This window comes from Oryx dammah, unplaced genomic scaffold, assembly GCF_014754425.2.
Source record: "Oryx dammah isolate SB20612 unplaced genomic scaffold, SCBI_Odam_1.1 HiC_scaffold_21, whole genome shotgun sequence".
NCBI classification, from domain to species: domain Eukaryota; kingdom Metazoa; phylum Chordata; class Mammalia; order Artiodactyla; family Bovidae; genus Oryx; species Oryx dammah.
In genome coordinates, this window is record NW_024070205.1 from 6,983,919 (window position 1) to 7,007,807 (window position 23,889).

The 23,889-nt window shown below is 48.1% G+C and overlaps 2 long non-coding RNA genes across 4 annotated transcripts in view; one reads left to right on the forward strand and one right to left on the reverse strand.

The window, feature by feature from the left end:
- The window catches only part of LOC120880011, an 86,926-nt gene extending 71,020 nt beyond the window's left edge, over nt 1-15,906 (reverse strand). For all 3 annotated transcript variants that reach the window (XR_005724930.1, XR_005724928.1, XR_005724929.1), the window contains exon 1: nt 15,711-15,906. This is a non-coding gene — a long non-coding RNA (uncharacterized LOC120880011). The remainder of the gene's footprint in view (nt 1-15,710) is intronic.
- Nucleotides 15,907-20,145: 4,239 nt separating this feature from the next.
- On the forward strand, nt 20,146-23,683 carry LOC120880014. Its single transcript, XR_005724933.1, has 2 exons — nt 20,146-20,394; nt 20,667-23,683. It is a non-coding gene; the product is annotated as an uncharacterized LOC120880014 (long non-coding RNA).
- The last annotated feature ends 206 nt before the right edge of the window (nt 23,684-23,889 follow it).

The following is a 23,889-nucleotide window of genomic DNA, read 5'->3' on the forward strand; positions in this document are numbered from 1 at the left end:
ACATTCTAGTTAAGTTCTTATAAGGTGAACCCTTTCCCCTTTACCCACAAGGAAACCTTAAATATTGGAAGACAACCTTGACATTTTGGTCACCTCTTCTTTAACCCAATTATTACCAAAAAAAAAAAAAAGTGTTAGTCGTTATTCAGTCACGTCTGACTCTTTGTGATCTCATGAGAGCCCTCCAGGCTCCTCTGTCCACGAAATTCTCTAGGCAAGAAAACTGGAGTGGGTAGCCATCCCCTTCTCCAGGGGGATCTTCCTGACCCAGGGATTGAACTCAGGTCTCCTGCAGTGCAGATAGAACCTTTGCCGTCTGCGTCACCAGGGAAGCCCAATTATTATAAGGGCTTTCGTCATTCCAATAATCCCTTCACAAGGTACATTCTCCAAGGCTCTCATCAAACTAATGTGCTTGTCGGGAGTATCGCAGATAACAATCATTTTTATGGAAACCACATCCCACTGATGTTTTATCTCCTGTTTCTTGTCCAATAATGAGCCCTTCACCTAGAAAACCCTCTTCCTTTTGATGTTAAAATCTACAAAAACAATCCCTTAATGCTGTGGCTATGCAGTTGACTTTTTGTTTCAATACAACAGGTCAACATTTGTATTTGGTAAATCTCATCTTCTCAAATTTGGTTCAGAAACCCAGGCTACTGGGGTCACTTTAATGTTGCCCCATATGACTCTATATCACACAAAGAAATTGGAAATCATACTTATTACTGTGTTCCTTCAAAGTATTGATATATGTATTGAACATGACATGGTTAAGGCAAAGGTAAATCACTGACTTTCCTCCCATATTATTATTTGTTAACATTCTTTAAATATTAATACACAAACTGAACCAACTAGAAATTCACTTAACTACAATACTTCTTAATAAACCTACAGTAGTCTTATCCACCAGGATAGCATGGAAGACTCTGTCAAATGTTGTAGAGATCAAGATGTCCTATGTTTATGGAACTTCACAGGTTTGTCAAAGTAGTTGCCCAAACTGGCTCAGGTTGTGGTGCTGTGCTTAGTAGCTCAGCCGTGTCTGACTTTTTGTGGACAGGCTCCTCTCTCCATGGGGTTTCTTCAGGCAAGAATACTGGAGTGGGTTGCCATGCCCTCCTCCGGGGATCTTCCCAACCTGGGAATAGAACCCAGGTCTCCCGCATTGCAGGCAGATTCTTTACCATCTGAGCCACAGGGAAGCCCCATTTTATGGTAGTAGTATCCATACTGGCTGCCAGAAATCACCTCATTTTCTTCTAAGCATGCATAAAGTATGAGTTTAATGTACTGTTGAAGAGTTTTATTAGATGTAATGTCAAGTTTCCTTGGAGTTAGGTTCTAAAACTACTTTTCCTCTCTTTTTGAAAATTAGAAGAATACTTTTCTATTTCTAGTATTTTCTATTTCTCGTATTCTGGGGACTCTCCCATTCTTTATGATTGCTAAAATTTGAGATTTCATCTGCAAGTGTCTTTAATACATGAGGGTGAAACCACCTGGACTTGGAACCTGTGATATGGTTCAAAATGACTGCATGTTAATATTTCCCCACCTACTCTTAACTCATATTTTAACATCTTTTCTTTGATTTTCCTATTCTTGATGAAAACTGTACTTAAACTCCCACTGGGCTTCCATCACATCTTATTCATCTACTAACAAACAGTACAGTTTTCTCAAGTTCAATCCATTTCTCAATAGCTCGTCCATTCTTGGAAACTAATTTTCATCTTTTTTGCACTTTTAAGCCCATTTGTTGGTTAGGAAAATAAGGTTTGTGGGCCCCAGTGGATAGGAGAGGAAAAATTAGGTATCCAAATACTAAAACTTAAACCAGGCTTTGATTGGTTCTCTTATTATATAATGGAGAAGATCTCTTCACATTAGTGGTACAACTACTGTTAAAGTTGGCAGCAGGGAATAAAAGGAACTGGATCCAATCCAAGCTAGATCTGTAAATCAGCCCCATTCATTGTCATTTTATTGACTTGGAGGATATCAGACCTTAGTAACATTATGACTTAAATCATGAGCTGGACTCAGTGTTTTAAGCAGAAGCATTCCTGCCATTTTGAACAAGGAAATTCTCAACTCTGCGGAACAACGTCACACCGTATAGCAGGTAAGCACATGGAATGCTTAGCATCCTTAATTTCAGAACACCAAATTTAATTATGTGCCACAGTCATTGTCTTGACATTCCAAAGCAACCACCTACATTTCCAAGTGCCCTGCATGAGACTCACTGAAAGATATCTTTAAAGCCTCTTTCAGCTGTGAATTTCTGAGTCTATAATTCTTTGCAGACAGAGACACTGGAGTTTCAAGTCATCAGTAACTTTATGTTAAGTTTTAGTCAATAACACATTACACCATTGGAAGTTGTTTTCAAGATGAAATAGAAACAGTCTGTTCAATTTCAGCAGACATGTAATATTTATCCAATTTTTTTTTAATTACCAGGAGTAACTAATTACAAATCTGGACATTCAGAAAAACTAGTACACAATGAATCACTTTAAGTCAATTGGAGGAACAGCCTAGATGAACAGAAATGATGACAAATTCTTACCAGAGTATCACAATAAGCTAAGAAAGCTGCAAAATCTATACATCATTTTCCTTTGTTTTAAGGGAGTGAAAGCCTAAAAAGCTTCTTACTCTCTACTGTACCTGAAAATTCTCCTGCAGATCAAAAGAATTTCTCCCAATCCCAGAGAATTACTTCCTGCTCAGAACTTGTCTCAGAGCAAATAATTTCGCCTATCAACATTGTGCCTTCCAAGAAGGCTTACTTTTTATCCTTCCCCTTTACGATGCCTTCCTGTACCCACCCTCGCCCCCAACACACACCAGCCCCATCCTGCACCCCCGTCATCACCACCACTGGCACAGTCAGCCTCACCACCCAAGGAGGGCCAGAGCCTTGGCCAGCTGGCTTCCCTTCAGCAGAATTGACACAACTACTCCAGTGCAATGAGGGGTCTCTGCGGCCAATAGGTGCAGTTTTCCTCTCCAAACCGAAGGCCACATTCCTACAGAAATATCTGGCACCTTCCAAGGCTTCTAAGCTAGTCCAGACAGAGAGAGATGATTATGAAACTGAAGATACTTCTTTTTTCTTTTTCCCTTGGTAGTGGGTAAAAAAATCAGGAAGGTCAAACAATGTATTCTGTCAAGGCTTCCTTTCCCTTCCCCACGGTTCTAGGATCTAGCATCAGGAAAACATGTCAGATCACGTTCTGGTGTGGAAACAAAGAGAGAAGAGAATTCACTTCACAAGGGTGGGGCGTTGAGACTCTCGGCTTCTCTTACTGTATTGCTATCTCCTTCCTTCCCAGATTTGGGGAAAAGGAAAAGACTTCGAAGGATTGGGGAACCTGCCCAGAAAAGAATGGAGGGACAGAGTGTGTGAACAGCTGAGACATACACGGCTACCGTAAAGACATCGGAAGTTGAGCCCAAACCTCAAATTCAGTTTTGTTTTTCTGCTAATTATCTGGCATAGAAAGCCAGCCCTGGAGCAGCTCTCCTCCCAGCAAATAGATTCAGATCTCCAGCCTGGATTGGAACCAGGCTTTGGACAAAGGCTGTATAATCCCCATAGCTGCTTCGGCCTCGTACAAAAGAAATGGGATGAGTTATTCTTCCTTAAGGACAGAGCCAGTGAAAACAGGTTCATACTGTGGCATTGGGATCCAGCTTAGATAAGGAAGTTACTGGCGATGAGTCTTGCAGCAGAGGGATGTTATGGAACGTCTCATCCGAGGTCTTAATATTTGAAGAGTCCCTCATCTCCCTCTTGTGTCTAGCCTGGCTTTTTCACGAGACAGGAGTTGGTAATAGTTCATGTGTCTTTGCTTCCTTTCTCTGATTCATGATTTAGCCAACATTTCCTCCACATCTATCATGTCAGTCTCTGTCTGTGCTTGGAACTGGGTGAGGGCAGGGAGTCAGGGAAAACTTCTTTTGATTCCAATCCAGGTGACTCACACCTGTGGTCTGCATCAGTGCGGTAACAATGAGAATGGACAAACATGGTTGGATTTAAGGCCTATTAAGGTGATGAAATTGACAGGTTTTGATGACCTAAAGAGTAAAGGGGAAGAGAAGAATCAGGGGTGACTCCTAAATTTCTTACATGAGCAGTTGGGTGAAAGGTGATGCTGTTTACAGGAGTGTTTGAGGGAACAAATTTGTGGGGGGCGTGGAATACGATGAATTCAATTTTGACATATTGACTTTAAATTGCAGATGCTCAAGAGAAAGTTGGGCAAACAGGTCTTATGTTTAGGACAAAGATCTGGGCTAAAGACACAAAATAAGGGAGGCATGCCTTAAAGCAGTTTGTGAAGTGGGGAAAAAGGGAAGGATGGAGAAGATATATGTATCTTCCCAGCCTCTAAAGAGAAGGTTCAGATAGAAATATCAGGAGGCTTTGGGAATTGACCACTAGCTTAGATTTCAAAGAAAGATGCTGAACTAGTGGAAAATCCCATAAGTCACTGAAGGCAGCCTTGGTTGGCCAAGAGACTCAAGCATCTTTCCACAACAGGCAAACTGATCCTTGATCCTTGGGCAGATAGCTGGACAAAACCTCCCTTTCCACTCTGCCAGGCCCAGCCAATGATGGCATGACCTTTCAAATGACATAAGATTCTGGTAAAGAAGACTGGACAAGCAAAGCCCCCGAGGCTCAGCTGAATAGCACCACCAAACCCAGCTTCCCAAGAATGGATTCACAGGGTGGGAGTTTACCAGCCCACTCAATGGTTTTTAAAAATATTTTTCAGGGGAAGTTAACTTGGTTTTATCTCAAGAGCTTTGAGATCTTCCCAATCTGTCCTGGATTCGTCTCCTTCCTTGTGACAGCACCACACTAAGCAGAGTTTCTCCCCAACTCTAGCTCTGAGGTCCCCAAGGGAGCATTTTAAAGGCATAGAACTTCTGGAGGAGCCTTGGAAAGAAGGCCGTTAGTAGGTGGGGTGGGGTGGGATGACATGGCAGGGGCCAAGCTGCGTCCGAGAAGGGAGAGGGCGGGGCGCCTCAGCCAGGGCGGGGCACAGGCTGCCTGCCAAGTTAGGAGCCTCCCTCCATTCCATGCTTAAATGTCAAACCAAGCCCACCCCTTCAGGGCTAAAGTCTGTTTATTCTTGGCTGAGGAAGATTTTAGGTTTTCAAAAAGGAGTGAGGAAATGAGAAATCAGAAGAAAATCCTAAAGGTCTTATTAAATGACATTCAAATTCTTCTGTCAACATGGAAAGCACCAGAAACACACAGATTTCTTGAAATATCCCCCCAACAGCATAAACCTGTTTTTAAATTACCAGAAAGAGTTTGTGTTTGTTTGTTTGTTTTACAGAAGCGGCCTTTAAAACATTAACTGATAAAAGAAAAAAAAAATAGCAAGTTCATTTTCAAGGTTGACTCAAGACACATCTCATCCCAACTTTCTCACCATATCAAGAAAACACACCAGGAAGGGGCTCCCGGTCTTTTCTAAGGACAAGAGAGGTTTTAAGAGAGTAAAACCTGTTTTTTTTCTCTTTCTTTTTTCTTTTATTTTTGGATTTTTTAATAAACTTTTAATTTTTTCATTTTAGAATAATTTCAGAATTATTTTCCTCCTTCTAATATCCCACATTACTATTTAAAAGAAAATCAAGTATTGATTTATCATCTCTGATGAAGGGTATCTAAGAACCACCAAACAGGGCTAACTATGAGGAAACCTAGATTTCAAGGAAAAGCTTAGTCTGACACAAGATACCAGCTGCAAGATTCATATGGATGTTTGTGGCTCCTGAGTCAGTTGAAGCTAAACTCTGGGTGTTTTTATAGCTCAGAATTGATACAAAAATATTCTTGAGCTTTCAGCACTTTATGACTGACCAGAACTTCAGTTTCAGCTCACAGTTCTGCTGGGTTACCGTGCTGTATTACGGATAGGCCCAGAGAGGCAGAGAAACTCAAGCAACACTAGACAAGGCCGGAGCTAGGACTAAAATATGGGTTTTCTAGGTCCAAGCCCAGCTCTCATACCCCCAGGTACTGAAGGGGTCAAGAGACCTGCATGATGGGGCAAGAAAAGAAACAAAATGGAAAGCACACGGCCTAGTAGAGTCATTCTCCTAAGCCATCAGCAGTGAGCACGTCCGCACTAGAAACACAAATTCCTCTTTGAGATGCTGTGTCTCCAGCCTTTCCGAACATGGATCCTGCAGGACCAACTGGTATCCCTTCTAGGTCCTCCTCCCTAAGCCAAGGACAAGCCTCACTGTTTCGCATAGCTGGTTCCCCACCCAGGGGACCTCTAATGCACTGAAACATAGGCATCTCAAGACAGAGATGTGGCCCACGCTTTCAACCCACTGACCCAGGCCCACGTAAGACGATGAAAGACATGATACCCCCTTGGTGCTTGTGACCCCTAGCTGTGTGTACAGACCAGTGCTTCTCAAACCTGGGGGTCTGGAGAATCTGAGGATGTGAGTTCTGATTCAGTAGATCTTGAAGAAGACTTGAAACACTGCCTTCCTAACAAGATCCCAGGTGCTATTGCCAGCCCAAGAACTACACTGTGAGGGCAAGATGGCCACACCTAGAAGGACCATTGAAAGCATCCTTCTCAGTGCTCTTCAAACTGGGTTCCTGGGAAGTTCTGATGATGTATTTTGGGGGGATGATTTGAAAGACCAGAAGGAAACCAAGAACCCCTCTGCACCCCAGGATCAATCAGAATGACTCTGCTTCTCTGTTATAGAAAGTGAAATTCTTCGTAAGATTTCATGTGATAAAAGTGCTGCTTTGTTTTCTAAATTCAAAATCTACTGCTTTGCTCTGACTACCTCACTTTACAGAAGAGGAGCTTGAGAATAAAAGAGGATAAGTGACTCATACAAGATGACACAGCAAATCACTGGCCCCAGCCAAATCAGAGCCCTGGTCCCTTCTTCCCTACCCTACTCTGGCTCTCTGTGGAGGAAAACTTTTTTTTTTTAAAGCCATGACTCAGTGGTTTCTCCTCTTTCTCCTAGGTTTACCGAAGTAAACCCAGCAGAATCCCACAGTGTTCTGGCTCTCAAAGCAGAGTCCCATCTCTCCCCACCAAGGGCTGCCTCTTTGGAGTTGCCCTGCCATCCATACCTGACAAGTCAAGGCAGCCAGCGGAGGAGGGAAGCAGCTTACTGGAGCAAGGTAAAAGTAAGGAGTGTTCCCAGAGGCAAGATGGGGGCTGGCTGCGGAACTGTTCCACAGATGGGCAGGCAAGTGCCTGCAAGACCTCAGAATTCCTTGTCTCCAAGGAGGGGCCCAGTTGACTCACCAGGGCACTTACAGACAGCTTACTTCAAGCTGATTTGCAGCAGGCAAGCTAGGGCAGCAGCAGGCCACAGCTGAAAAGGAAAGTTTGTCATGGGCAGGACCAAAGCAGGAGCTGGGGGAAGTGCGTGGAGGCAGGGGGGATAATCTCCTACAAAAATCTGTGACACTCTGAGGCCAGCGAGCTTGGGTCAGGGGGTGATTCAAGAAGACATGGTCCCTGGCTCCAAGAATCCTGCAATCTGGAGAGCTTGTGAAGAGGTAAAAGAACACCATGAAAACACCTGGACAACAACACAAAGCAATATGGAATTAAAAGCCAGATGGAAGGGTACAGAATGTGACGGCCACAGCAGGTTGCTGCCAAAGAGATCACCATGGGTTGGAGCAGCTGGAGAAAAAAAAAAAAAAACATGATGAAGCCCATTCAGCAGCATAGAGGAAGGGTAGGATAAGATAGGGGGAGAGAAATAAGTCAGGGATGCTGGTTCATGGGGTCAGAAGAACCGTGGGTGCTATACGCAGCATCTAAAGGGCTGAAGCATGAATATCTCTTTAAGAAAGCAAAGGAGGGCATGGCTGGCTTGGAATCAGAGTTCCAGCAAAACCACGACCGATCCAGTCTAGTCTAGACCAATTCAAGTCTGCCTCTCCATTTCCACAGGGTTTTCCTAATTTCTCAAGTTGTTGGGTAAGTCCAAGAGCTCTGTAGGATACAGGCAGCAGAAGAAATGCCAAGCTCCAGTTTTAGTGGTCCTGAGCCAAGTTCAAGGTCACATGTCAAAAGAAAGGTCAATATCCATGCATTGCCTCTGGCTCTGGCTAAAGCCACCCTCCTCGAAGACTTGGATATGCTCAAGGAACAGAATCAGATTAGCCCTAAGAAGGACATCAAGCCCAGAGATTCAGAGTGACTAAATGGTATGCTGGAAACCACTCAGTTATGAAAGAGAAATCCATCACCTCCTTCCTCCTTACTCCTGTCTTTGGTCTGACCCCAACTAAAGAGCGAGTCTTGTTAAAATCTCATCCCTGACTCACACACAGTCTTCCCATATCTACATTTCTACGGTAGGTAAGTTTGAGTGAAACCCAAAGACGCGTTACTACTACTACTAAGTCGCTTCCGTCGTGTCTGATTCTGTGCGACCGCATAGACGGCAGCCCACCAGGCTTCCCCGTCCCTGGGATTCTCCAGGCAAGAACACTGGAGTGGGTTGCCATTTCCTTCTCCAATGCATGAAAGTAAAAAGTGAAAGTAAAGTCGCTCAGTCATGTCCAACTCCTAGCAACCCCATGGACTGCAACCTACCAGGCTCCTCTGCCCATGGGATTTGCCAGGCAAGAGTACTGGAGTGGGGTGCCATTGCCTTCTCCAGTTAAAAAAAAAAGATGCACGGCTCAGTCTCCAAACCTAAGGATGGAATTGCAAAGCCTTCTATTTGCTACCTCACCACCTCATCACCCACCTCCAGGGCACCATCTTCGGACCCCGACACTGTGTTCCACCAAAACAACTCAGCAGCCTGGCATTCTTCAAGCTCATTGGGATTCCCAAGGATTGTAAATAGAAAATCATGGAATCTGATCCCTTGACTTTTGTCTCTCTCTGGTGCCTTCTAGGGTCATAACCTTCCTCCTGTCCCTGAGAAACCTGATTTGGATTCTTTCCGGTCTATCTTCAACCTTTTGAGGAGTTAAGTTATACGTTAATAGTCATCTAAGACTGTTGCAGCGGAAGGGAACCTTAAGAGTTTGTCTTTCTCCCTCCATCACTTGACATATGAGAAAACTGAGATCCACAGATGCGAAGTGATTTGTCCAGGGCCACACAGATCCTTGAGAGCAAATGTGGGGCTGGAATCCTGCTCTTCTAACTCCCAGACCTCAGGGAGTTTGAATCACTTTATGAGAAGGTGGCATTATTGCCTAAGACCCTACCTGGCCTCCACTTAACTATATCTCTGGGGCCATTTGCAAGTGAAGACACGTGTCTGATGGCCACATGTCCCAGGGATCTTGGTGGTGAGAAGGAGAAGAGCCTGGGTCAGCTGTTTGATATCATTTTTACTTCACTTTAAGACACAGCCAGAGATGGTAAGTTAAGGTGCTGACCTAGATGACACACCTTTATTGCATAGTCACCGCAAAAAGGAAGGTAAGGCAACCTGCATCATTAAAGAGTGAACTGGCAGAGCTTTAATCGTGTGATTAATTCAGATCCACTCCCTGATGCTTCTTTTCAGACACTCAAACCACGCATTGTCTGCAACCGTTTTCTCAAGCCCCGAGCAACAGAAATCCCACGCTCACTCCATCCTCAATTCTGCTGGAAAGAATCTATGTGGGTCTGGCAGGCTGTCTCCAGTGAAATGAGCCCTCGGCTAAGAGCCCAGGACACCTGAGTTTACTTGTTATTCGCTGAGTAACCTTGAGCAAGTGGGGTTGCCTCTCTCTGCCTTTCACCTGCGTGGGAGAGTTAAGGCAGAGGCAGAGAAGTAAGACAGACAGACTTCCCAGATGCCTTTCAGTGCAAGGAAGTCTGTGACATTGGCTGATAGGAATAGCCTTCTCTGTTTCCATCTAGGGCAGAATGAGAGCATGGGAAACTAATATTTACTGGCCATTCACCATGTGCCAAGGATTACTCTAGAGCTCATACCTGTGACATGGCATCAGGTAAGTCCCAGATGTGGAAGCAGTGATCAGAAATGTAAAGTTGTTCACCCAAAGTAGCACAGTTAATGAACAAGGGAGGTGGGGTTTTAATAAGTGTCTCCAACCCGAAAGACCTTATTTTTGGCATTACATCACACTGCCTTCAATAAAAGATGATTTCATGTTACTGAGAGATGGAGGGTTGGGGTGGATGCAAATTGAGAGAGAGACCTCAGAGACCCAAGGATACAAATCATTCAAAAGCCGTCAGTCAAAAGGGTTAAATGAGTGATGTGGACTGGAGGGTGAGTGGTAATCTCATTGCCTTCTTGAAAGGACCTGAGGTTCAGTTCAGTTCAGTTGCTCAGTCATGTCCGACTCTTTGTGACCCCATGAATCGAAGCACGCCAGGCCTCCCTGTCCATACCAACTTCCGGAATTCACTCAGACTCACGTCCATCGAGTCAGGGATGTCATCCAGCCATCTCATCCTCTGTCATCCCCTTCTCTTCCTGCCCTCAATCAAAGTATAGTAAACAAGGGCTTCCAGCCCAAAATTGACAGATTTTTTTTTTTTCAGGAGAAGCTGAAATGTGGAATTTTATGTGAAACCACCCTATTTACATCTGTAGCCCTAACCCATTCCCAGGTTCAACCCACAGACCCCAGTTTATAAATTCTGGACGTTGAGATTAAACTCTTCACCACAGGAGTGAGAAAGACCAAATCATTTCACTTTGGGACCTTATAGAGGCCTCATCTCTGATTTCCTTTTCAGAGAAAGTGAATCTTCTGGAATGTTCAGAGCTAGGATACAAGGGCACTATGATTCAATCAACCCCACTAAATCGCTTGGGCTCATACCAGCCATTGCTTTCTCCCTTGGGGAGTCGAGGGGAGACATATATGCCACTAAAACCAGTACGAGTACCCTTTTTTTCTAATAAGCAACAAATTATTTGAGGAGGACTTGGTTGAAAACTAGTTCTACCCCTATAGTTAAATCCAATTATACCATAATTACAGGGAGTCTGCACACATCAGAGCTTAGCTGGAAAAGAATAAGAACACTGCAGGTCTTCAAAACACTGGCCGGAGGTAAGCCTGTAATTTCACCTGCCGTCGGCCTGGCAGAACCTTTATGGGAAAGACACACCAACTCTTGACTCTCCATCAGAGGAAACCCAGTGGGTGCTCTCGGCCCCTGTGCGGCCTTGGCTCTCACAGTTCAGAAAAGACAGGAGCAGGGAAGCGTCTCTATTTCCTTTCAAACCGGCTGAGTAATAAGAATAAGACACGTATCTTTAGGCCCAAACAGAAAGAAGCACTAGGCCTATGCAGAAATAGAAAAAAAATCTCATTGTTAAATCATTACCATTCCCTACTTTTATTATGTTTCTTTCTTACGGTGGAGATGAAGGGAACCCTTAAATACACAAAGAAATAAATGAAAAATAAATAAATACATCTACAAGGAAAACCTTTGGAAGCGCCTCTTCTTCACTGCAAAAAGTCCATTTACTGTTCACTTTCATTCTCACATGGACCCCCCCTGTCCTCACATTTAAGGGAAATGTTAAACTGCTGTCCTGGCTACGACATGATCAAGAGGCAGAAGACCTTTACTGTAGCTGAGACGGTCTGACACGGGCACTATAACAACAGCACATTTTGTTAATAATATTCTTCCGCTGCAAGTCCACAGATGTGTGTCTCTGTTGAAACCCTTTCTGCAGTCTTCACACACATTCCAGGCTTCACTCTGAAGGGAACTTCTAGCTGAGTACCCATGGGGTGGGGGCTGGGGTGGATATGCTCAGGACTTTGCTGAGGACAAGGTTGACTCTGTAGAAGTAATACCATGCTATAATTCCTCCCTAATCCCCAACTCATTTTTATCACAAAAGACGTGACTGAGAGGAAGGAACGTTTTAGTCAATTCATCACGCAGACGTTAAACCCTGACACTGTACAGGGCATCGAGCTGAGTTCTGTGGGGAAGAGGAAAATGACATCGAAAATGTTCCCTACGAAAATGTGCTGGGAAGAGTAACGGCAAAAGCCCTGGCCCCACGTCAGGAAAAATCTCTTCTCAAGTCTCAGTCCTCACACTTCCCAGTTAGGTTACCTCATATGGCCTGCTGAACCTCAGTTTCCATGTCTGCACGATTTCTGTGCCGTATGGACTATAGGCAGGCCTGGCATCGTTATCATAAGTTATTCATGGAGGGAAGAGTGTGACCAAAAGCACAGAGTTAAACAAACAGACATATGGACCGCCTCCCCTGGAAACAGGAAGCAGCCCAGGGGAACCAGAGCTTGGGTCTCAGGACCACAGCTGAGCCCCCTTCAGGGCCCTCCCATCCCTGCGCCAACGTGCTGAGCGTTACTGAGGAGCAACTAGGCCGGGAAGCCGGCCTTGGGGATGTAACAGGGAGAACCAGTGAAGGGGGAAAGGTGGGGTCAGGGATGGGCTGGGGAAGGCTTGACCACCAGCGCCCAGGAGGGCCCTGATCTGTAGCATGGTGTCAGCCCTCCCACTGCAGCTGGTTTCAAGCGACCAGCACACCCAGATGGGAAACTACTTCCTGAAATGCTAACAACTGGCTCTCACAGCTGCGGTATATCTCTAGGTCGAGTTGAAAACTGGGGAATTCCCCCTGGGTCCTCCTCGTCTAACACGAAACCAGAAACAGGGTCCACCTAGCAACTTCCTGAGTCCGTACCACTCTGCCTTTCAACGCTTGGGGACCTCAGGTGTGATAAACACTCTTAATGATTCTGAAATCCTTCATGGTTTCAGGGAAATATTCCTAGGCCTTATCCAGGCGTCACTCTTACGTCTTTTTTTACAGGTCAGGAAACAAGAGTGACTTGTGATTTGGTAAATTGGACAGTTAGGAATGAATGGAGTCTGACCCCTCTGCCCACCTCAGAGGACCTGAGACCTGGTTCAGCCCACTTCAGTAAGAATGGGTCCTTCTCCAGCTCCTCCCCATCCTGCGCTTCAAATGAGGCTGAATAGACTTAGGTCATCCATTCTCCTAGCCTTTGAAAAGTGAATCCTCGGGTTCCCAGTGGAGTTTGGGCCCTCTGCTTCCTCATCTCCCCCTCATCTGCCACCCCCCCAACCCAGTGTCATAAACCCTGAACTGCTCACATGCTTCTCTCCACCGGGAAGGCACTGCAATCTCATCACCTCCACCCAATTTGCTTCAGTCCTGTCGCATGTTCCTGCTTATTAAATTGTAGGATTATCCCCCTCTGCTGCAGCGACAGGGCTCCCGGACTGGTTTATTGCTCTATTGCTCAGAACTGCTGAACTCAGCACCGGCGTGGGCTTCTCCAGCACTCGGCATGATAGACGAGCTGGCAACTTCCAGCTTCGGGTGAGAGCTGAGGCTTGTGCTCTGAGCCCCCAAATGACTCCCCAGCCTGAAAGGCTGGTCTCTTAATTGTTTCATCTAAGAATTGCAGGTATGAGAAGAGAGACCCAAACTTGGCTCACCGCACCCTCGAACAACCCAGCGAAGGTTGGAACCTTTCACAGAAAAGTTTTGCAACTGTCCAATCCTCCCCCTCTCTTTCTACCTCCTTCATTTTGCCCACCTAATCGCCTTTCTGTGACTAGTACGTAAACCAGGCTAAAATGCCATGATGTAATTAATTGGCTGCAGGTACGTGTGTGCACGCACACACTTATGCACGCACTAACCCTTCCCAGTGCTGAGCTAAGCATTCTAGAGGCCTCAGGTCTCCCTGTCTCCATTTACCAGCTCACCAGTCAGTTTCCTTCCATTAAAATTTACCCCTCTCCTGCCAATCTTCCCTCTCTAGCAGATTCTAACTGGCAACTCATGAAACATACAAAAACACGCACTGAGGCAGCCAGCAGAGATTGCCAAATTTGATTACCTGCGTCAATCCATCTCGCTGAGGTGCTGATGAAGTTCAGCTTAGATTTTTTTCCCTCCTCTACAGGGTGGGCTCTTTCAATCCCCTCCCACCCTTCACTCCAGACCCCCCAGGTGTAAACCTGCTGTCTGGGCAGTGACCCAGGGTACAGCTTTTACTTTAGGAGGAAGGCAACCTGCCCACGCCTGCTCAGCTCTGCCGCCCCGAGGAGTCCCCACACCAAATCCTCTTTTCTCCAGTTGGCACGTGTCCTCTTGCATTTCTGAGCTCACTGGGGTGGCACCTCTCTGTGACGTCCTCCTGATCTGCTAGGCAGGGACAGAGGCTCCTCTCTCTTGGTCGCTACTGGCTAATGCAGGGGCTCGGTCCTTGCCTCTTCCTCCTGTAGCCCAGATCACCATGCTGGCTCCCTCACTGCACTGGAAAGCCTTTGTGTCCCAGGGCTGAATCTGAGTCATCCATCGATCTCTAGCATCTGATGGAGTATCTGGCACATAGTAGGTGCACAATAAAGGTTGAGTGAAGATCTCAATTAACAAATGACACCTGTCTCTCCTCTGGTCTTCAAACCCTCTAATTCTCCAAATGGTGAGGGTCAGGAATCAAGGACAGAGGAAGGTGCGAGCTCTCTCTAGCTCAGTGGTTTGGAATTCCCCTCTTGGTGTCAAGGGGCTTCTCAGGTGGTGCAGTGGTCAAGAATCCACTTTCCAACACAGGGGATGCAAGAGACTCAGGTTCGATCCCTGGGTGGAGAAGATCCCCTGGAGAAGAACACGACAACCCACTCCAGTACTCTTGCCTGGAGAGTTCCGTGGACAGAAGAGCCTGGAGGGCTCCGTGGACAGAAGAGCCTGGAGGGCTACAGTTCCTGGGGTCGCACAGAGTCGAATGTGACTGAGCACGCACCGCGCTTGGTGTTGAATAACCTAAACCTCTTTAGCTTATCCAAGCCTGTTCTATTAAGAAAGCTCTCCCACCCCTCTGCTTTCCTAAAGTAGTATTCAGATGTTGACAGAGTAAAATAAAATCTCCAACAAGCATTCTCCAGGGAAATGGAATTTCCCCCAACTCACAAAACCTCCAGGCAAGTTGGAGAGATGTTTAGGGGAGCAGATAACTGTAGGAAACGTCCAGAGTGGCTGCTGTGCTGTGCTATGCTTAGTCACTCAGTCGTGTCCAACTCTTTGTGACCCCATGGGCTATAGCCCGCCAGGCTTCTCTGTCCATGGGATTCTCCAGGCAAGAATCCTGGAGTGGGGTTGCCATGCCCTCCTCCAGGGGATCTTCCCAACCCAGGGATCGAACCCAGGTCTCCTGCATTGCAGGCAGATTCTTTACTGTCTGAGCCACCAGGGAGACAATGACTTAGCTCTCATCTGCTATAATGTCCCCTGGGCCCCCTCTTCTGCCCAGTAGGGGCACAGGGGCAGGCCTCCAAGTCAAGTCTCTCACCTGAAGGACTAGATTAGGCCCTGGGAGGGAGGGCTTTGGGAGAGGAGACCCACAAAAGACAGGCTTCACCCCCTCTCCAATCTCTGGAGAACACACCCACCTCCAGAATGAGGGCCCTCCAGCCCAGAAATGGAAGAGTAGCAGCAATCTGTCAGAGCCCCCAGAGCAGGAAAAGAGCTGGTCCTGAAACTCTGGGACCATATTGAAGTGAGATCCAATACGGTTCTGATCCATACTGGAGTGAAATGGGGGCAGGTGGGTGAGAGAGGGGTGTTAGCTCAGGACCCCAAGTTTCCCATTCAGAGCTCTCCCCTTCTTTCACTCAGTCAACAAATATTTACTGAGCACTTACCACGAGCCAGGAACTTCTACCCGCTGGCTTCCCTTTCTTTTAAGAGGTTCCTGATCTCGAGAGAGAGAAAGGCAAGAAATCAATACCCATAAGGTGACGTGTTACAGAGGCGTGCACCAGGTCACAAGATCGTGTGTGCAGACTGGGGATGTGGCCTTAGGAAACAGCCAACATACAAAGGGCTGGCCAGTGAACAGCAACCCCAAACTACACTCCTGGGGACACACCATTGGCACCAGGCAAGTCAACTACGGAGATACAATGAAGTGGGAGGGAAAGATATTCATAAGGGCAGAAAGAGGCCTCAGCGTGATTTACGGACTTGGGTTTAGCCCTCTGGCTCCGCCTGTTCAGACGGGTGTTCTCTACCTCCTAGTGGTGTGTGCAGAGCGCATGCCTCGTCTTTCCACTTTGGGGTGAGAATTTACCCTCTTCCGGGGGGCTACACTGACTCCAGAACCATCGAGTTTCCTTGCTGCCTGCCTGTGCCCTCTGCGGTCTGTTTCTAAGAAGGTACTTCTATGAGGAACTATAAGAAAAAAACGCTACCCCTCATTCTATCCCATGAGACCACTAAGAACAAACATAAACCCCTTTTACAGGGCGTTGTCTTCAGGTATTTGAAAACAGCAATCATATCCCTCCCTCCACTCCCCAGCCATCACTTTCCCAGGCTAAATAGCCCCAGTCTCTTAATCCTTTCTCAGAGTGAAGTGACCTATTTTCAAGTCCACTCACCATTCTGATCACGTTTTTCTCACTTTCAGACTTGTATCGACCCCTCTTAATATGTGAAACCATAATCAAACCTAATAAACCAAGTATAATCTGAGCACTACTGAGCAGAGTAGAAATATCACCTCCCTCATTTTCCATCTCGTCTTTCTAATAATACAACCAAAGATAGAGCTTGCTCTTTAGGCAGCCACATCACAACGTTGAGTCCCACAAAGTGAAAGTGTTAGTTGCTCAGTTGTGTCCGACTCTTTGCAATCTCATGGACCGAAGTCCACTAGGCTCCTCTGTCCATGGGATTTTTCAGGCAAGAATACTGGAGCGGGCTGCCATTCCCTTCTCCAAGGGATCTTCTGGAACCAGGGATTGAACCTGGTCTCCTGTGTTGCAGGCAGATTCTTTACCATCTGAGCCACTAGGGAAGCCCCAGCTTACCATAAACTCAAATCCTAAGTTTTATTTTCTATCTACGTTGCTGCTAAGTCATATCTTCTCCACCGTATATTTGTGCAGTTTCTTTCTTGGCCAAAGTACAGAACCAGGCAGAAGCAGGTGAGTTATCATGTTTCCCTCTGGACTTTGGGCCCTGAGAAACCTCTCAGGGAGCCTTCCTCCTGGTTCCTCATGATGTGGAGCAGAGCCGGAGCCCCAGAAGCAGTGGAAAGCTGGTAACGAAGGTTCCAGTCCGCAGGCAGCCCAAGGGGCACTCAGACATGGGGCTGGAGGTCAGAGCAGAGGGAAAGGTGCTGAGTTTCCAGGACCCAGAGAGGCATCTGGGGATCAAGGTCCTCTGCAGCAGACCAGCCTTGGCTCAGTGTGGGGAAGGGAGACAGAGTCAGGATCCGTCCCACCAAACTGTGTGGCTCAGCTGGAGAAGGTGAGCAAACACTGTTAAAACAGCCAGCCCCCGAGTTCAAACAAGAGCCCCGTGCTCCGCGATCAACAACTCTGCCATCCCATTCTCTTCCCAATCTGCCCACCAAGACTCTTGGGCAGGCAGGCAGGCAGCCCTTGAAAGGGTCTGCAGAAAGCCTCTTAGAGACACAGAACTAGACACGTAGGGGAGGGCAGATGCCTGGGGCTTTTGCCTCTCAAGGTGACTCTGGAGGAAAGAGCTAGACCCAGGAGGGGGGGACAGAAGGCTTCCTGCAAAGCCACCATGAGCTGCTTCCCACCACCTTGTTGCCCACCCCACAAACCAGTGTCCGCAGGGCATCCTCTACACCCTCACGAATCAAGCTGAGGGGAAGGCAGATACTACTACTGCTGCTGCGGGTCTGACTCTGCGAACCCATGGATAGTCCATGGAGTTCTCCAGGCCAGAACACTGGATTAGGGAGCCTTTCCCTTCTCCAGCGGATCTTCCCAACCCAGGGATCAAACCCAGGTCTCCTGCATTGCAGGCGGATTCTTTACCAGCTGAGCCACATGGGAAGCCCAAGAATTCTGGAGTGGGTAGCCTGTCCCTTCTCCAGCGGATCTTCCCGACCCAGGAATCAAACCGGGCCTGCATTGCAGGAGGATCCTTTACCGACTGAGCTGTGAGGGAAGCCCCACTAATAAAGGGCAGGGAGACTTTTCTGGCCGTGTCAGCTAGGTTATCATTTGTTTCCATTTTTCTGAACAAATTAAGAGGTCAAAAATGCCACTGTGGGGGAAAGAATCTGACCGGCAGAATTTATACATATTTTCTGCCCTCCATACCCATCCTTCCCTTCCCAACACCCCACATTTGGGGGCCAGCAGCCAGCCACCTGCCTCTAGTCCTACCCGGAACCAGGGCGAGCTTCTTAACCAGAGAGGGAAGGCTCCTTCTTCATCGCTTTCATTCAAGCCAGGTCCTTAACCATCCCCTGTCTCCACCTCATCTTTTCAGAGTCAGCTCAGATGGCACCTTCTCTCTGGGGCCTTCCCTGAATCTCACAGACAAAAGTTGGCAGTTTCCTTTTGGGGGTATTCCTAGTATTTTTCTCAGCCTGTTTTTTTCTGTCTGTCCATGCGTGTGTGTTGCTAAGTTGGGAGTTCCTCAAGGGTAAGCACAGTCCCTCACTCAGCTGGTACAGAGTTCATGCTGTTGTGGAGGGAGGCAGGGAGGGAGAGAGTGAATGAATGAAATACAGGGAGGGAGGGGTGGACAGGGCACAGGGCTGTGTCAGCTTGGTCATCTCTGCCTCTCTCTCTACCTCACTAGTTGGGGAAGGGAGAGCTGAGGCTGTGATAAGGCAAACAGGGTCCAGCTGGCGGGGAGTTCAGGGGCCCTGATCGTCAAGGGGTGGAGCCAACAGACTTAAGAAAACCCTCACCTGGAAAAGCTGCTCTCCCCATCCCAGCAGAGCCTTCTCTTCTTCCAGAAAGAGTGTGGAATGCTCCAGACAAATGCAAGACCCTCCAGAAACGGGGAAGACAATCATGGAGTGTCTGTTCTAAAGAGTCCTTTAATGGAGGCTGGGGGATCCAAGTAGACTTGAATCTTAACCCTACATGTGAGACAGAAATTCTCCCCTCAGAGCCTGTTTCCCCATCTGTTTGGTAAGAGGCTTGAATTGACTGATTGTCTAAAGAGATTCTGAGCTGAGAGTATTCGGATTCTAAGAAGGGCTGTGAGACAGTGCGGCCTTGCAGTATCCTATCAATAGGGCTCTTTAATTCCCCTCCTTTCCGTCTGCACCCGGAGACCTGCCTTGTGAACAAGCGGAAGTCAGGCCAGGAGGCTCCACAAAATACACCACCTCTGCTGCTGCTGCTGCTGCTGCTAAGTTGCGTCCGACTCTGTGAGACCCCATAGACAGCAACCCACCAGGCTCCTCGGTCCATGGGATTCTCCAGGCAAGAGTACTGAAGTGGGTTGCCATTGCCTTCTCCGACACCACCTCTGAGGAGACTTCAACTCTCCTAGCCTTCCCAGTGTGGCAAGGGGGAGAAGAGGGGAGAGGGGAGCAGCGAGGGGAGGAGGGGAACTGAAAACAATCAGGAGCTGATAGACCAGCCGCCTTCATGTTTCCCAGCGAGCTGGCGGGCTCTCCCCGCAGTTCCCCTTCCCAACTTCGCCTGACGAGCCTGTCTCTTCCCCACCCTCTGAAATGAAAGAGAAACAGATTGCAAAGCCTCTTGGATTATAAAGCCACTTACTCCTCTCAAGGAGCAGAGCAAACTCACTCTGTACTAAATGCCAGGGGAACACACTGGGTGGGACTCTCCTCAGACTCAAGGGTCCTTGGATGCGCTGACGGACCTCTGCTGGATTCCTGGAGTGCCCTGCATAGAGCTAGGACTCAGGGCACAGCTAAAAGCTCTAAAAGTTCCAGAGGCCAAGCAGTCCCACAACCTATGCTTGTCCTGGAGTGCGCATGAGTGCACACACGCGCGTGTACACACACACACACACACACACACACACACACACAGTCTCTCCTAGCCAGGTCTCTGGGAGCCCAGGGCCTTCACAAACAGCGCTCCGATCACCATTCTCTGCAACCCAGAGACCTCCCCTCCCTCTTCCGGTGTTTACAGAACAGTAAGAAAGCCAGGGTAGGTGCAGAAAGGCCTTGCCAGTCCAGGCCTCTGAGGGTGTGGGTGCCGAGAGGAGGAGCCGGCAGCCCAGACCTCTCCCCATTGGGCAGGCTCCACAGGTAACGCGAAGCTCGGCCAAGCGGTGCATAAATAAAGTGGGGGACTAGCACCACCTCCTTGAAAGGGGCCGAGTCCTACCTCTTCACCCTCGCCTTAGGAAAACCGGCTCCTCTCTTTTGTATTGTCTGTGCTGAAAATTCTACTGAGCCCCACCATAACTCTAAAATTTTTCTTTCTGATTGATTTTGCTCCCTGGTATGCCATCTCCTCTTTCCTCTGCTATCCTATGCTTAGAGTGACTCCTCGGGACTGAGCCCCACCTGCCCTCAGGACCCATTTCTGTTCTGCATGGGGCCTGCTCAGCTGGACACTTTATACAGTAAGTGCTTCTCATTTCTTATTCCCTGTCCTCAAATCTTAGGAGTCAATGAGCATTGAAAGACTCAGATTCCTCTTTTTCCTTTCATGCGTGTGAGTCTCTGAGCCTATACGTTAGTCGCTCAGTCATGTCCAACTCTTCGCGACCCCATAAACTAACCATCCAGGCTCCTCTGTCCACGAATTCTCCAGGCAAGAATCCTGGAGCCTCTAGCCATTTCTTTGTTTGGAATTATCTTACCAAAAATATCTATGCATTATTTTTGAATCAAGCTCAAAAGGAGGCCCTGCTACCTGAAGGTACAGACACTCAGACGTTCAGGTGAGTCTGAATTCTCTGTATCTGGGGGGGACTTTGGAAAACTAAAGCCAAGAGGCTCCATCAGGAGAATCATTGGGCAAAAGAGTAGAAAGTGAGCTGTGGAAAATGCCACAGTCACTAGAAGTTGATCATCAACTTTCTCCAGGGCTAAAGGGACTGAACCTGCCGCATTTCTACCAGATCCCCAATCTTCAGGGTTTTCTTGATCCCTGATTTCCAGGGATCTCAGTAAGTCTCCCTGATAATGGGAATAGGTGTGCTGAGTTGGGTGCTAATCAGTTAAGTTCCATGATTGCAGTTCTGTCTGGTTTCATGGAAGTTTACCCAATTAAAGGAACAGGGGGCTGGTTGGCTTTTCAGTCCTGGGCTGGAGGGTACAGTGCTAACAGGAGATTCTTCAGTTCTTGGGTCCAAGTTGGTTTCATTAGAAAGTTATTTAAGGCACAGTCCTGAAGGCAGTTAGACAGCACAGGAGGGGAGTCAATAGATGAATGTACTCTATAGCCAAATACACGTGTGGTTTGCTCCTCTGAGCAATCCCCACACTGCAAATGACCAAGGCAGAGGTCACCGGGACATCAAGTTGGTGAAGCAGTACTGGGCAGAAGAATCTTGGCTGAGGGATGGGACCCAGAGTGGGTCAAGGCTCTGGATGCTGATTCTAGCTCATCTTTTCCCATCTCTATCTTGTAGCTAGAGGTCTGTAGGGCAAGGAGAGGGTGATAAGGGAAGGGCCTGCCTTTTCTGGGCTCTCTGATATCAGTGCTACCTCCTATTTGCAGAGCCTTTCACAGTTAAAGTGCTTTTACAGACTCTGTCGTCGATGGAGTAGCCACCATGGAGGTTAAGGAGCCCGTATGAGGGTGATGCTCTTTGCACACTCCGATTGAGGATTGAAGATCTGGTGGACCGTGCATGTTAGGAGGGGTAAGAGTGGGGTAAGGAGGGTCTGGAGGGACTGGAATCATCCCTTGGGCTCTCTGGGTTGGGCTGAAATCCAGAGAGAAAGCAAAGAATCCTTCCATCCCAGAACTATTTCCTCCCGTCATCTGCCATCATTTAGCAGGGCCAAATAGGTCGGTCCCTTTTCTCCTTTGACTAGAAAATGGTTCAAAGGCAGTGCAGAGGGACTATATTGACTAGATCACTCACAAGCAGAGCACGCTTCTCTCTCATCATTGAGAACCCTGAGTGTTAACAAAGAAGGTGGCTGGGAGAGGATGGGTCAGCCTCCCTCCTCCCAGTACTCAGATCTGCGCTCCCAGCCCACCCCAGGGTCCCCCTGACCAAGGAAAGTCTGGCCCTGACTCAGCGGTAGCTGGAACCCTGGGCCCTGGTCGAAGAGCCTCTTTGGGATGCCCAGTGCCCAGGGGCTTGGATGGAGGGGGAGGGGAGCCACATTCTAAGCCACTACCTCCCTGCTTCGGGTCAGAACAAGCCCCAGGAAGAAAGTATTCCAAACAACAGGGTGGATCTGCCCTAACTCACCCAGTCTGCAAGTCAGTGCTGAGAACAGCCTTTTACGGGCTTACACGGAGCCCGGGGCATGTCTGGACGCAGCGAGGAAAGGGGTGGAGCAGGGACTACAGGGCAACGGGCGGATGGCGTTTCTTCAGGAGGACGGAGAGCTCCCAGGGTTGCCATCCCCTCAGTTTAGTTCAGTCCCTGAGAGCAGGTGATGGCCTTTGTTCCCACATCCCCGTATCCTCGAACCCCGAAAAGATGTTAGAGGTGCCATTTCCAGGCAGGTTTGGGAAAGGATGTGAGGTCACCCAAAAGTGGCCAACCTAGCTGAGTCTATAGGAGCGAGACCAAGGACACTCACCCTCCTGTGCCCATCCCAGCCCCCATGAGTGTGCCTAGCCGCAGCTGGTTGCTCTTCTCCCTGTTTCACGCCCACAAATGGGCCTGCAATGGGCTGTTCATGCTCTTTGGACAGTGCATTCTGGAGAGGAACACCTCCACCCCTGCTTCCACCACCTGGGTAAGCGAGAGCACAGTAGATGGATTTTCTGAAGCAGGTTCAGAACACCCACCTTCTGCAGCCAGGACCAAGCTCAGCTATGGCACACGCAGCAGGACACAGACATGGGGAGGCCAGCCCGCATCCCAGCGAGGTAGACGCAGAGACGTGTCCACAGGGACTTGAGTGGAATGGCTGCTTCGATGGAGACCAACAGCAAGGGCCCAGCTCCCGGAGCACCATCTCCACCCTCAGCACCCTCGGTGCCGCAGGCCTGGTGGGGGCGGTTCTTGGTGAGCTGGTTCTCTCAGCTCCTGCAGGAAGTGATTCTGGGGAGGGTGTGAGTACTCGGGTCTCCCACACCTCCCAAGTCTGTGATTCAAAGATCCTGAAGGCTTCCGGCCAAGCAAGAGCCCTGTGGGCAGAGGCTGGGGCTGCCACGTGGCCCACCCTCTGAGATCAAGACCTCAGATAGTCCATGTGTTTCTCCTGTCCTTCATTCCACCGGAGTCTGTCTCATACCCACCCAGATTTCAGTGGAGTGAAGCTCAGGAGGCGTGGAACTGACACCGGAGCCGCCCGCAAGAGTAGGTCTGACTTGGAAAAGGAAAGGCTCGGTGAGAGGCGTGAGAGATGCAGACACCTTGTGTGTGTGCCCGGCTGCACAGGGGGCTGGGCCAGCAGTGGACAGGGGAAAGCACCGCAGATGGGATCTGTCTGTTACTTCTAAAATGGACCTGGGTGTTTTCTGTAACTCACAAAAATTAAAAGTTGCCTGTCTCTGCGACTCATGCTATTGCATGCAGATCTCCTGGCCTTCTAAGTCACTTCCCCTTTGGGCTAAAACAGAGTTGTGGGCTTGAACAGCTAACACAACTCCCCCCTCGAACCTCCTTGGGTTCTCCATACAGGTGGCTGGAACTCTATTTGCAGTCAGCAAGGAACCCTACTGCCCTCAGCCTCCCTGCAGTGCCAGCAGGACCTGCAGAATGGGGTAAAAAAAAACTCTTAAGATTTTTAAAACCCATTTATATTGTAATAAAATAAATGTAAATAAGATTTAAGTGAAGGCAGATTGAAGATATTTGAGACACTATACAAGATATATCTCATAGAGTACAGATGTAAATTCTGCAAAGGTTAATGCACTTAAACACATTTGACACATAAAAATGTCAGGACCAACATTAATCATTTACCAATTGTAATTG